Raw genomic sequence first — 13,187 nt, 5'->3', positions numbered from 1 at the left:
TTTTAGAAACATTTAGAATCATTACGAATTTTCGGAAATATCCAAAATTTTTGGGTGAATAATTCGGAAATACTTTCTATATCGAAGCGCCAGCACCCCCTAATTTAGAAATGAGAATTGAAACATTTTTTTCATCGTTCGGACATGCCTACTAGGCATACAAGCAAGGTATATTTCAGCAGCGTTAGCTGTGATCTATGTGGTTTTCAGTTGTGGAATGCTACACAGTTGAATAGGTATATTTGGATCAGAATTATGAAAATTCTGCAGCATATAAACAACAGCAAGCTAAAAAAGCAACCTTGCCAAATCACAGTATACATTTTATTTATTTCATTTCATTTGCTTTGATAGGAGCCATGGTAGCACAATGGGTTAAACCTCACTTTTGGCTGAACTGAACTGTTGACCTTATGGTTGGATTGCTGACTTGAAGGTTCTTGGTTCGAATCCGCTAGATGGGGTGAGCTCTCGTCTATCAGCTTTAGCTTGTGAGAACATGAGAGAAGCCTTCCATCTAACACATCCGGGTGTCCTCTGGGCAATGTCTCTGTAGAAGGCCAATTTTCTCACATCAGAAGCTACATAGAAATTACAATTTTTCTCTGACTATATTGGCTAATGCAATTTGCTTCAGATTTGTTGGACAAAAGAGAAGAATGCAAGTGAATAGTTACATATTTTCTAGTGGCAAAATAAAAGTGAGCAAAAGTTTAAAGTGTTCAGTAATAACTTTTCATCACAGTTAAAATGATCAATGGCCTCAGGCTGCAGGTAGTGACAAGCTAGGAAACAGCCCCAGGTAGTCACTTCTAAAGCATGAATACTTCTCTCTTTCATTTGCTAGAGCTGAGTTGTTCATGTCCATAGCTAGAGGAAGCTCCACTGCTCAGCATGCAGAATGGAGAGCTTTGTGAAGGATGCTAGTAATTGCAGGAAGCTAGCAAATCATCTGTCTGCTTGGTATAACTAGTACCTTTTGAGGATTTTCACATGTTGAATCAAGAAAAGTGCTTTGAAATACATATACATTGTATTCAAGCTTACAGAATGTATATATGTGTTTTACATGCAGAATTCACACCCTCACATATATGCACATATATGGATTAAATATACAATCTATGAATCTGATCTGCATTTTATATCATAAACTTTGCTGGAGATAATAAATATTAAGAATGGGTTGATTTTTAAAAAAATAAAATTTGAGTAGAATATTTGAAAATGGGCAAAAATTTTGTCGAAGGCTTTAATAGTTGGAATCACTGGGGTTTTGTGTGGTTTCTGGGCTGTATGGCCACATTCTAGCAACATTTTTCTCTTGAAGTTTTGCCTGCATCTGTGGGAGGCATCTTCAGAGTATTGGCTTAGCAATTAATGGCCAGAAGACTTACAGTTTTGGAGTTGCTGAAAATCAAGTTATTGTAAGCTAAGCATTCAAACCACAGATACCTTTAAAAGCTCCATGGTCAGCTGATGTTATCTGTCTACTTCCTGTAGCTATTTGTACCTAACTTTAAAGTCAGACAATGCACTACTAATAAATAACAGTATTGCTAGAACTAATATGTATGGTTAGGGCTCTCTGTAATGGAAATAAAATGTACCATTTCAAAATCTTCATAGTAGAAGTTTGTGTGACAACTCAGCAGGCTAAAATACTAGCAAGCTGTGCATGAAGACAGGTACAGTGAAGGGTATATTCTTAGTCTATCATGTCACTAAGTAAATTCCATGGAGTAAGCTGGAGCAACAAACCTGCTAGGAAGTGGCTCCAAAATTCACATGTCTCCAAGTGAAAAATCTGGAAAACTTTTTTAGGATACCACAATTAATTTTTTGCTGGTTTTACAGAGTACATCAGCTGCCAAACAGATGATACAACCACTCCCTCAATTCTACAAGGGCCGGAAAAATAGTACAGGTCAATAACTGGCTCAGAAAATGGTGTCAAGAGGAGCATTTTGGCTTCCTTGACCATGGTCTACTCTTCCAAGAGCATGGACTACTGGCAAGCGATGGGGTGCATCTCACACAAGTAGGAAAACATCTTTTTGCACACAGACTCACAAACCTCATCAGGCACACTTTAAACTAGATCCACTGGGGGAGGGGAACAACAGCCTGGCGAACACTATATTACCCACGACCACAGGGAACCGCCAAAAGGCTAAACGGAGGGCTGCACAAACACAGCAAGGACCAAGTACAGAGAGCACAATAATCCCAAATAAACAGTTCGAGGGGAGGTCACAGGGGCTTACATGTCTTTACACTAATGCTCAGAGCATGGGAAATAAGCAAGACGAACTCCAACTCCTAGCACAGCACCACACATACGATGTCATAGGCATCACTGAAACCTGGTGGGATGACACCCATCACTGGAATTTAACCATTGAGGGCTATAACCTCTTTCACAGAAATAGAACAAAGGGGAGAGGAGGGGGAGTAGCTTTATATGTCAAAAACAGTTACGTTGCAGAAGAAATGCAAGACTGTAATCCGGGAAACCAGCTTGAAAGCATCTGGATAAGAATCAAGGGAACCGGGACTCAAAAAGATCTTGTTGTGGGTGTCTACTACAGACCTCCGAGTCAGGATGAAGGACTTGATGAAGCCTTCTGTCAACAGCTGACCAAACAGGCACAAAGAAGAGATATAGTAGTCATGGGCGATTTCAATTATCCCGATATCTGCTGGAAAAAAAAACTCAGCCAAGAGTACAAAGTCCAACAAATTCCTCACTTGCCTTGCAGATAATTTTATGGTCCAGAAGGTAGAAGAGGCAACAAGGGGATCAGCAACTCTTGATCTAATCTTAACAAATGTGGAAGACCTGATCAATACAGTTGAAGTGGTTGGATCCTTAGGGGCAAGTGACCATGTGCTCCTGCAGTTTGCAATACAAAGGAATGCTGAAACTAAGACAAGTCAAACACGCATTCTCGACTTTAAGAGAGCTGACTTCCAAAAAATGAAGGAATTACTGAGCGGCATTCCATGGACGCCGATATTAAAAAACAAGGGAGTTAAGGATGGATGGGAGTTTTTCAAAAGTGAAATACTCAAGGCGCAAATGCAAACAGTGCCAACAAAGAAGAAAAATAAGACAAGTGCAAAGAAGCCAGAATGGATGTCCAAAGAACTTCTAACTGAGGTAAAGCTCAAAAGTGACATGCACAAGAAGTGGAAAAGGGGAGAAATCACCAAAGAAGAATTCAAACGTATAGCCAACACCTGTAGGGAAAAGGTTCGCAAGGCTAAAGCGCAAAATGAGCTCAGGCTTGCCAGGGACATAAAAAAACAACAAAAAAGGCTTTTTTGCTTACGTTGGTAGAAAAAGGAAGAAAAAGGAGGCGATAGGGCCATTGCAAGGAGAAGATGGGGTGATGGCGACAGGGGACAGGGAAAAGGCAGAACTACTTAATGCCTTCTTTGTCTCGGTCTTCTCAGAAAAAGAAAGCCATCTTCAACCTCAGCAACACGGAATGGACAAAGGATTGGGGGAAATCCAACCCCAAATAGGGAAACAAGTTGTCCAGGAACACTTGGGCTCTCTAAACGAATTCAAGTCCCCAGGGCCAGATCAGCTACACCCAAGAGTACTGAAGGAACTAGCGGAAGTTATTTCAGAACCACTGGCAATTATCTTCGAGAGTTCTTGGAGAACGGGAGAAGTCCCAGCAGATTGGAGGAGGGCAGATGTGGTCCCTATCTTCAAGAAGGGAAAAAAGAACGACCCAAACAATTACCGTCCGGTCAGCCTCACATCAATACAATATCTGGAAAAGATCATTAAGGAAGTGGTCTGCGAACACTTAGAAACAAATACGGTCATTGCTAATAGTCAACACGGATTTACCAAAAACAAGTCATGCCAGACTAATCTGATCTCTTTTTTCGATAGAGTTACGAGTTGGGTCGATACAGGGAATGCTGTGGATTTCAGTACCTGGATTTCAGTAAGGCCTTCGACAAAGTCCCCCACGACCTTCTGGCAAACAAACTAGTAAAATGTGGGCTAGACAAAACTACGGTTAGGTGGATCTGTAATTGGCTAAGCGAACGAACCCAAAGGGTGCTCACCAATGCGTCGTCTTCATCATGGTAAGAAGTGACAAGTGGAGTGCCGCAGGGCTCCGTCCTGGGCCCGGTTCTGTTCAACATCTTTATTAACGACTTAGACGAAGGGTTAGAAGGCACGATCATCAAGTTTGCAGACGACACAAAACTGGGAGGGATAGCTAACACTCCAGAAGACAGGAGCAGAATTCAAAACGATCTTGACAGACTAGAGAGATGGGCCAAAACTAACAAAATGAAGTTCAACAGGGACAAATGCAAGATACTTCACTTCGGCAGAAAAAATGGAAATCAAAGATACAGAATGGGGGACGCCTGGCTTGACAGCAGTGTGTGCGAAAAAGACCTTGGAGTCCTCGTGGACAACAAGTTAAACATGAGCCAACAATGTGATGCGGCTGCTAAAAAAGCCAATGGGATTCTGGCCTGCATCAATAGGGGAATAGCGTCTAGATCCAGGGAAGTTATGCTCCCCCTCTATTCTGCCTTGGTCAGACCACACCTGGAATACTGTGTCCAATTTTGGGCACCGCAGTTGAAGGGAGATGTTGACAAGCTGGAAAGCGTCCAGAGGAGGGCGACTAAAATGATTAAGGGTCTGGAGAACAAGCCCTATGAGGAGCGGCTTAAAGAGCTGGGCATGTTTAGCCTGCAGAAGAGAAGGCTGAGAGGAGACATGATAGCCATATACAAATACGTGAAGGGAAGTCATAGGGAAGAGGGAGCAAGCTTGTTTTCTGCTGCCCTGCAGACTAGGACACGGAACAATGGCTTCAAACTACAGGAAAGGAGATTCCACTTGAACATCAGGAAGAACTTCCTCACTGTGAGAGCTGTTCGACAGTGGAACTCTCTCCCCGGGGCCGTGGTGGAGGCTCCTTCCTTGGAGGCTTTTAAGCAGAGGCTGGATGGCCATCTGTCGGGGGTGCTTTGAATGCGATTTCCTGCTTCTTAGCAGGGGGTTGGACTAGATGGCCCATGTGGTCTCTTCCAACTCTACTATTCTATGATTCTATGATTCTATGATTAGGCTAAATTCAAGAGGTCTTCCTTCTCCAACATGGGTAATGATAGAAAAATGTTATTCCTACAACATCTTTGATGAAATAATGAAACCAGACACAGAAAAAATAGGTTAAATGGGGGACACTTTATTTGACCCAAAACCTCTTTGTGTGTTAAACCTGGAAATAAGTAAAAGGGGAAAACAACATGAGGTGCATTCAGCTGACGTTATGTGTCACCTTAACACAGAAAACGATGGATAGATCCAGGCCCATGGTAGAAACTGTAGAAGCCACCCCAATCTGGAACGAATGTGTCTCAAATGTAATGCCCTGAAAACCCAAATGTTGTAAATCCTTAGAAGACATAGTTCCAAATTGATATATTGAACAGAGCAAACATTCTGCCTAACAAAATATAGGACTTGACATAGGACCTCACATCCTAAGGTAATTACGCAATGCATAAAATGGGCATAACACCTGAAAATACCAATATTTTCCTAATAACATTGCTCAATAAATTTAGGTGAATACTGAGTGTGATCCTATGGTCTCCAGCGTGCCAAAAAGGAAATGAGTTCATTATGAGTAGGAGTTTCTGAAAAGTGATATATTGGAAACATAAATTCAAACAATAATAATAATAATAATAATAATAATAATAATAATAATAATAATAATAATTTTTATTTATTACCCACCTCTCTTGATGGCTTAAGGCAGGGTACAATAAAGTCAAAACCATATGAACATAAAATATATACAATAAATTACATAGGTAAAAAGACAACAATATAAAACACCAAACACAACTACAGAATTGACATAAAGTAATAATAGAATATAAATCAAAATTCATAATTGAAAGTTGACTGGACAGGCCTGCTGGAAAAGATTGGTTAGTTAGTGGGGAAAATAGGAGAAACCAGAATGGAGGTTTAAAATACTTTCAATTGAACTAAGATTTTAAAGGACATTATCTGGAGAGAGCCTACTCTCTGTCCCACCACCCTCTCAAATTTGTTTAGTGGGAACAAAGGAGATGAATTCTCTTAAACTATAATCAATTTTATAGGCTGATTCAATAGCACTATAATCCTGAGAATGGGGAAAACAATAGTACAGTAGAGTCTCGCTTATCCAACACTCACTTATCCAACATTCTGGATTATCCAACACATTTTTGTAATCAATGTTTTCAATATATCATGATATTTTGGTGCTAAATTCATAAATACAGTAATTACTACATAGCATTATTGTGTATTGAACTACTTTTTCTGGCAAATTTGTTGTCTAACATGATGTTTTGGTGCTTCATTTGTAAAATCATAACCTAATTTGATGTTTAATAGGCTTTTCCTTAATGCTTCCTTATTATCCAAAATATTCGCTTATCCAACATTCAGCCGGCCCGTTTATGTTGGATAAGTGAGATTCTACTGTACTACTTTATTCTGTGACCAGTTCTTGGAACCACAATTAAAGAAGTATAGTTACATGATGAGTGCCAAAATGTTAAAGAATATGGAAAAAAAGAGTATGGTTAAAGACTATACTATGTGATTTCCTGCTTCTTGGCAGGGGGTTGGACTGGATGGCCCATGAGGTCTCTTCCAACTCTGCTATTCTATGATTCTATGACTATGAATTGTGGATGATTGAGTGGAGTATGTTTAACCTGAGGAGAAGGCTAAGACATGACATGATAGCTGAACCAATATCATGCCAACTTGCCCAAAATTGGCTTGATTGTGCCTTAGGATCTAGCTCCTTTTCAAAAGCTCCGGCTACTTGGTGTCCCATCACCTTATTTCCTATCTACCTTTGTGTTTGTGATATGATTGTGAAGCTAAAATCCAAATAGGGCGTGTGAATAGTCAGCCAAGCCTTAAATAGGTCCTGGCTGCACACCTATCACATGCAGAGTTTTGATATAAAGCTATGAGTACTTATGCAACCATATCTGACCTCTGTAACTGGAAGTCATCAAACCTGTACCTTCTCCTGCAGTGGCACATACTACATAGGTAAAGAATACCATTGTACTATCAGGAAACTACATAAAAATACACTTATTGGGACAAATGCTTATTTCTTATTATATCTACATTAAACATGTACATGGCTATTCTGTAGATATAGGTACAAGCAGACTGAAAATAAATGAACAATAAGCAATAAACCAAAACATGCAATTAGTACAGTTATCAGTATAATCTCATACATGTATATTCTTCTCTGACTTCAACCACATTTAATGATGGAGAAGTGATCATTGCAATTGTGTTATTTACCAGTTAAATGACAAGTTTTAAACCTGATTAGATTTTCTATACATTTGACGAAGAACAATAAAACTGCCTTTTGGAACAATTAAGTAAAGCATATCACCACTGCACAGTTAAGGAAATAACGGTTTAATTTCTTCTCTCTTTAACAGAATTTAACAAGAATTTTAAAAATAGGTGTAGATATTATCTTATTAAGGTTTATGCTTATGAATAAATAATAAATCAACTTAACTTCTACTTTTAATCCCCATATTAAACCAAAACATAGTTTCCTCAAGTCAACATTTTTGTAATGTATCTCTATACATGATTCTGGGCTACTAATTCCTTCTCTTAAATTCACTAGGATGCCTTTTTTGTATAGTGATGCTTTGCTTTTACCGTCAACACCCTGAACTCGATTTACCAGCAGGTACAACTAGATGTGCCAAAACATTTTCATCTCCCCCTGTCTTCTTGAACAAAATATATACCAAGTAAAGCAAGACTGTGACACTGTCAACACATTCCTATTTATGAGATGCTTTTAAAAAGGATGCAGTCAATCTACATGGATTTCTTCAGTGGTTGTTTATTTTAAACAGGAAGCTTTATTCTTTGCTGGGGGTATGTTGTCATGTTTGTCATGCCAGAAAAGTGGGTTTCCAAGCAAGTCTTCCACTATTGTAAACTTTTACAGGAATTTTAACATCCCCCTTCAGCCATAATTAACATCACAACTTGTTTTTAATCTACAGCATTCTACATTGTTACTGAAATCAAGAGGAAGGAAGACTTGCATACTTTGTAACTATGGAAAATATGAAGCTCTCCAGACTAATTAGAAGATTCAAACTGAGCATATTGAATTCCCACCGTGAATAAAAATGACAGATACAAGAATATTTATTTGTTTATTTATTTACTAGAATGTCTGAAAGAACCAGTAAATGGAAAGAAACTGTAAGGGAAGTAACCTTATTCAAGAAAGGAAATAACTAATTGGGTTATATGCCACCTAGTGAGAACTGTTCCTGGGTCAGGTGTCACTCTCTTTAACCACCTCCAAGGACTATCCTTGGAAGAGCACCATAAATTCCTAAAATATTTGGCGGCACACTTTGGCCAATCTTAAATGAAAGGCAATCCTGAAAGTACTCTCTTCCAAATCTCAGAGTTTTTGAAGAGTGAGAAACATGCATTCCAGTCCCCTGAGCCATGATACCTAGAGAGACTGTTATGGAAATAATAATAATAAGAAGAAAAATAACAATAAAACTTTATTTGTATTCTGCCCTATCTCCCCAAAGGGACTAAGGATGGATTCCAATCATAAAAGGCATACATTCAATGCCTGAACATAACATGCAATAAACACATAATTGCAAAAGTTGACAATTCAACATATATAAACAAATTGTAACTTAACAACTAAAATTAAATTAAGAAATGCAATCTATTTTATCAAACATGAAGCAAAACAAAACATTAAACAAAAAGTGTCAGTTTCCCAGAGCCAGCAGGGATCCTTGGGGGCAAAGATTGGTCATTGCTCAAGATGTCTACTGAGCTAGTGGGGCAAACAGTAAACCTGCCCTTCACTTTGTAACTATGAAAAAATGTGAAGTTTTCCAGACTAATTAAAAGATACAAATTACAAATGCTGGAGAGCATAAACTGACACTGGGGAAGTCTAACTTTTTCTGAGCTGTGGCCACATATACTGCAACTATGTGTTCCCAACCTATGTTGCCTAAAGTTGATTTGGTGCTTTTATCTTATGCTTATATAGTCACATTCTCAATTGCTTTACAGAAAATGTTAAACTTAGAATATTTATTCAAGAAAATAAATATATACGTTGATTTCACACTTTGAAAACAACTCATGTTTTATAGAACTAATACAATTCTGTCCCACTTTGGGCACATCTTCACTGTAGAATTGATGCATTTTGGTGCCACTGGCACAAAGCTATGGAATCATGAGGGTTGTAGTTTTGCTCAGTCTTTAGCCTTCTCTGTCAAAGGGTACTTGTGCCTCACTAAAACTACAACTCCCAGGATTGCATAGTATTAAGCCATGACACTTAATGTTGTGTCAAACTGCATTAACTCTATGATATACATGTGCTCTTTATTAACACATGCCAATCTCAGAAGCAAGAAAAAGAAAGGGAATATTTCCCATACAATTGCAATGAATAGACTGCATTACTTGCATAGTTTTACTTTTACTATTACATTTACCACTACAACTGCTGATAATACCACTTATATCAGAAAATACTACTACGTCTTTAAAGGTGCATGGTGAGCCTGTGCATGGAACAGATATGAATCTTTTAAATCCATAAAGGATTTCTTCAAGATGATTGATTGATTGTTCCACTGCACATCTGATTCATCTGTACTGCATCTCTGGAGACAACATTCTAGTCTAGATTTTAGCTTCTCAGTCTGAAAGTTGCCATTCAAGCCAGCACATTACAAATATTATCCCAAAGGTCAGGGATCACTTAATTGGATTCCTGACAGTGATGCATGAAGACAGGAGAACTCTCAGTAAAACAAGATTTTTTCATGTCCAGGATATATTGGCTTGGTAAACTATATCATCACTGCCAGCCTAAGGGCTGAAGTTTCCATTTGTGACCAGAGTACTTGTAAATAATGATGGTAGCCACAGAATATTTTAGGTATAATCTAGAACATGTCTTGTTTACAATTGATGTTAATCACAATAGTTTCACATACCTGAAATAGAGTATATTACTTGTTCAGACATTTCTTCCTCTCCTCAAATCCTAGAAATTCAATAATATGTGTCTTGGGTGTGGTTTGTATGAGGGTATGCTAGTCATTAGGCTTGTGCAATTTGTTTGTATTTTTGTAAATTTCAGATCTAATTCGGATCTAAAGAACTTTTGAAGCAAGTTCCAACCCACCTGCTCACTGCCTTCCCAATATTAAAACTTTGAATCAAAAGGAGCCTTCGTTTCTGATGTCTCTGATGTCTTCAGATGTAGCTGTGACCAAGCCCCACTGAGAGGTGAAGTCAAACATGATGGCATGCCTCTCAGCCAATCAGGGCTGACGGAGGAGGGAGGGAGTGGTGGAAGCATTGTTCTTGTAGCCTTTTTTAAAAAATCCCAAAAAATCAGTGGACGGGTGAAACATTATGAAACCTGATAGGCAAAGAGTGATAAATATGTTCTATGGTTTTGGCAGGTTTCACCCCGATAGCTTTAAAAATGAGGGAGAAAGGAGCCTCTGAATTTTATCCGAGCAAGAAGCCACATGCCTGCACTAAACTACATTTCCCAGAATGCATTGGGCTGGAGCAGCTATCTGTGGTATTGAGAGACAGTCTTATTATTATTATTATTATTATTATTATTATTATTATTATTATTATTATTATTATTTTATTATGACACAGCAAACAAGATAGATATGCTGGATTTCATATCACAAAATCACAAGTCGAACACTTCCCAATTACTTCCCAATTACTTCCCGTAATTTTGTCAACGTCTATTGTTTCCAAATGCCGGCTGAGATCTTTTGGCATGGCACCCAGTGTGCCCATCACCACCGGGACCACCTGCACTGGTTTCTGCCAGAGTCTTTGAAGTTCAATCTTGAGGTCCTGATAGCGGCTGAGTTTTTCCTGTTGTTTTTCGTCAATGCGACTGTCACCTGGGATGACGACATCAATGATCCAAACCTTTTTCTTTTCCACAACTGTGATGTCTGGTGTGTTGTGTTCCAGAACTTTGTCAGTCTGGATTCGGAAGTCCCACAGTATTTTTGTGTCCTCATTTTCCAATACTTTTGCAGGTTTGTGATCCCACCAGTTCTTTGCTGCTGGGAGGTGGTACTTGATGCATAAGTTCCAATGGATCATTTGAGCCACAGAGTTGTGCCTCTGTTTGTAGTCTGTCTGTGCAATTTTCTTACAGCAGCTGAGGATATGATCAATGGTTTCGTCGGTTTCCTTGCAGAGTCTGCATTTTGGGTCATCAGCTGATTTTTTGATCTTGGCCTTAATTGCATTTGTTCTGATGGCTTGCTCCTGGGCTGCAAGGATATCAGGCCTTCTGTCTCCTTCTTCAGGGTCCCATTTGTGAGCCAGAGCCAGGTCTTCTCCTTGTCAGCTTTTCCTTCAATTTTGTCAAGGAACTTTCCATGCAATGTTTTATTGTGCCAGCTGTCAGCTCTAGTTTGTAGTGTGGCTTTCTTGTACTGTTTTTTTGTCTGCTGTGCTTTGAGGAGTTTCTGATTTTTGACTTCAATCAAAACAGGTTCTTCACTTTGCTTTACATATTCTGCCAGGGCATGTTCTTCTTCTTTGACTGTTTGTTTTACTTGTAAGAGTATGAATGATGAATGGTCATGAGTTTTCTTGTTTTTCTGTCCAAATTGTCCTGTTCCGCCTGTGTCCAGTTTATGATGCCAGCAGTATATCTTATGACAGGTATGGCCCAGGTGTTTATGGCCTTTATGGTGTTGCCTCCATTGAGCTTGCTTTTGAGAATTTTTCTGACCCTTTGTGTGTATTCTTTACTGACCATAGTCTTCACATGTTCATGCTTGATGTTGTTCAGCTGTAATATGCCCAGATATTTATAGGCCTCTGGCTGGTGACATTTTATTGTTTGGCCATTAGGCATATTTATGCCCTCACTTTCAATGATTTTTCCCTTCTTCAATGCCACTGTCGAACATTTGTCCAAGCCAAACTCCATGCTGATATCAGTGCTAAAAATTCGGACAGTGTTAGTCAGAGACTGGATTTCAGTTTCCGTTTTTCCATACAGCTTCAGGTCATCCATGTACATCAGATGTGAAATTTTGTGAGAATTCTTAGATGTTTGATAGCCGAGATTTGTTTTTTCTAAGATTGTTGACAGAGGGATCATGGCAATAATGAAAAGCAGAGGGGACAATGAGTCTCCCTGGAAAATTCCTCTCCTGATGTTGACAAGTCCATAGCTTTCATTTCCAACAAACAGTTCAGTTTTCCATCATGTTTTCAATGAAGGTGCCAACGTTTTTTATTATTATTATTATTATCATCATCATCTTTGTAGAACCTTATAAATCTTAATCTGTGCCACTTTGGCTCAACCTTTGTTCTCTGACAAGCAGGTATGAGCACATTTTCAATTAATCTTATCAAACATTTGATACAATTTGTTTCTTTTAACACCTTTTCCCACATTTCCATTTTTCAAAACAAAGCAATAAATTCCTTTAAATACAACTTTATAATCACACTCTGTCAAAGTTGCCGCATTCAATAGATTTGTCTTAAGATCTTGAACACAATTTACATATTCCCAATTAACACCCAAACAAGAAATATATGCAGTCCCACACTTATTGATGGTTCTCACAGTCCTATCCGCCAAAATCAGTTGTACCTGCTGTATCCTTCAGATTTTTCAGCATCTTTGGATCTATTACGATGTGATTAATTGATCCAGAGTCCAGGAACTATTTGTTCTCCCCTGGAACAGGTCGTTGGCAGCCATGAAAGCATGGGCCTCAGTTGTTGTTGATTTTGCACCTTCACCTTTCCCACGAGAAAATCTCCCTTTGGAAGGCCTTTTTTTTGGCACTTGGACAATTCCTGGTGATATGACCTTGTCGCCCACAGGAAAAACAAATCTTTGTTTTGACTCCATACACAGATATCTCTTGGTACTCACCACCACCATCTTGTTGGAAGTCCATCTCTTGCACCCCCTCCTGGAAGCACTCACTGTGTTCTTGCTTCTGGGACTTCTCAAACTTCCGTCTGTCCAGCTCCT

At 38.9% G+C, this 13,187-nt stretch overlaps 1 long non-coding RNA gene across 1 annotated transcript in view; it reads left to right on the top strand.

Annotated features, from left to right (window-relative positions):
* The window catches only part of LOC134297440 (uncharacterized), a 34,240-nt gene extending 25,968 nt beyond the window's left edge, over positions 1-8,272 (top strand). Inside the window, exon 2 of the long non-coding RNA XR_010004199.1 lies at positions 8,128-8,272. This is a non-coding gene — a long non-coding RNA (uncharacterized LOC134297440). The remainder of the gene's footprint in view (positions 1-8,127) is intronic.
* The last annotated feature ends 4,915 nt before the right edge of the window (positions 8,273-13,187 follow it).

Source organism: Anolis carolinensis, chromosome 3 (genome assembly GCF_035594765.1).
Source record: "Anolis carolinensis isolate JA03-04 chromosome 3, rAnoCar3.1.pri, whole genome shotgun sequence".
NCBI lineage: Eukaryota > Metazoa > Chordata > Lepidosauria > Squamata > Dactyloidae > Anolis > Anolis carolinensis.
The sequence above is the reverse complement of the archived record's forward strand: the minus strand, read 5'-3'. Positions and strand labels throughout refer to the sequence as shown.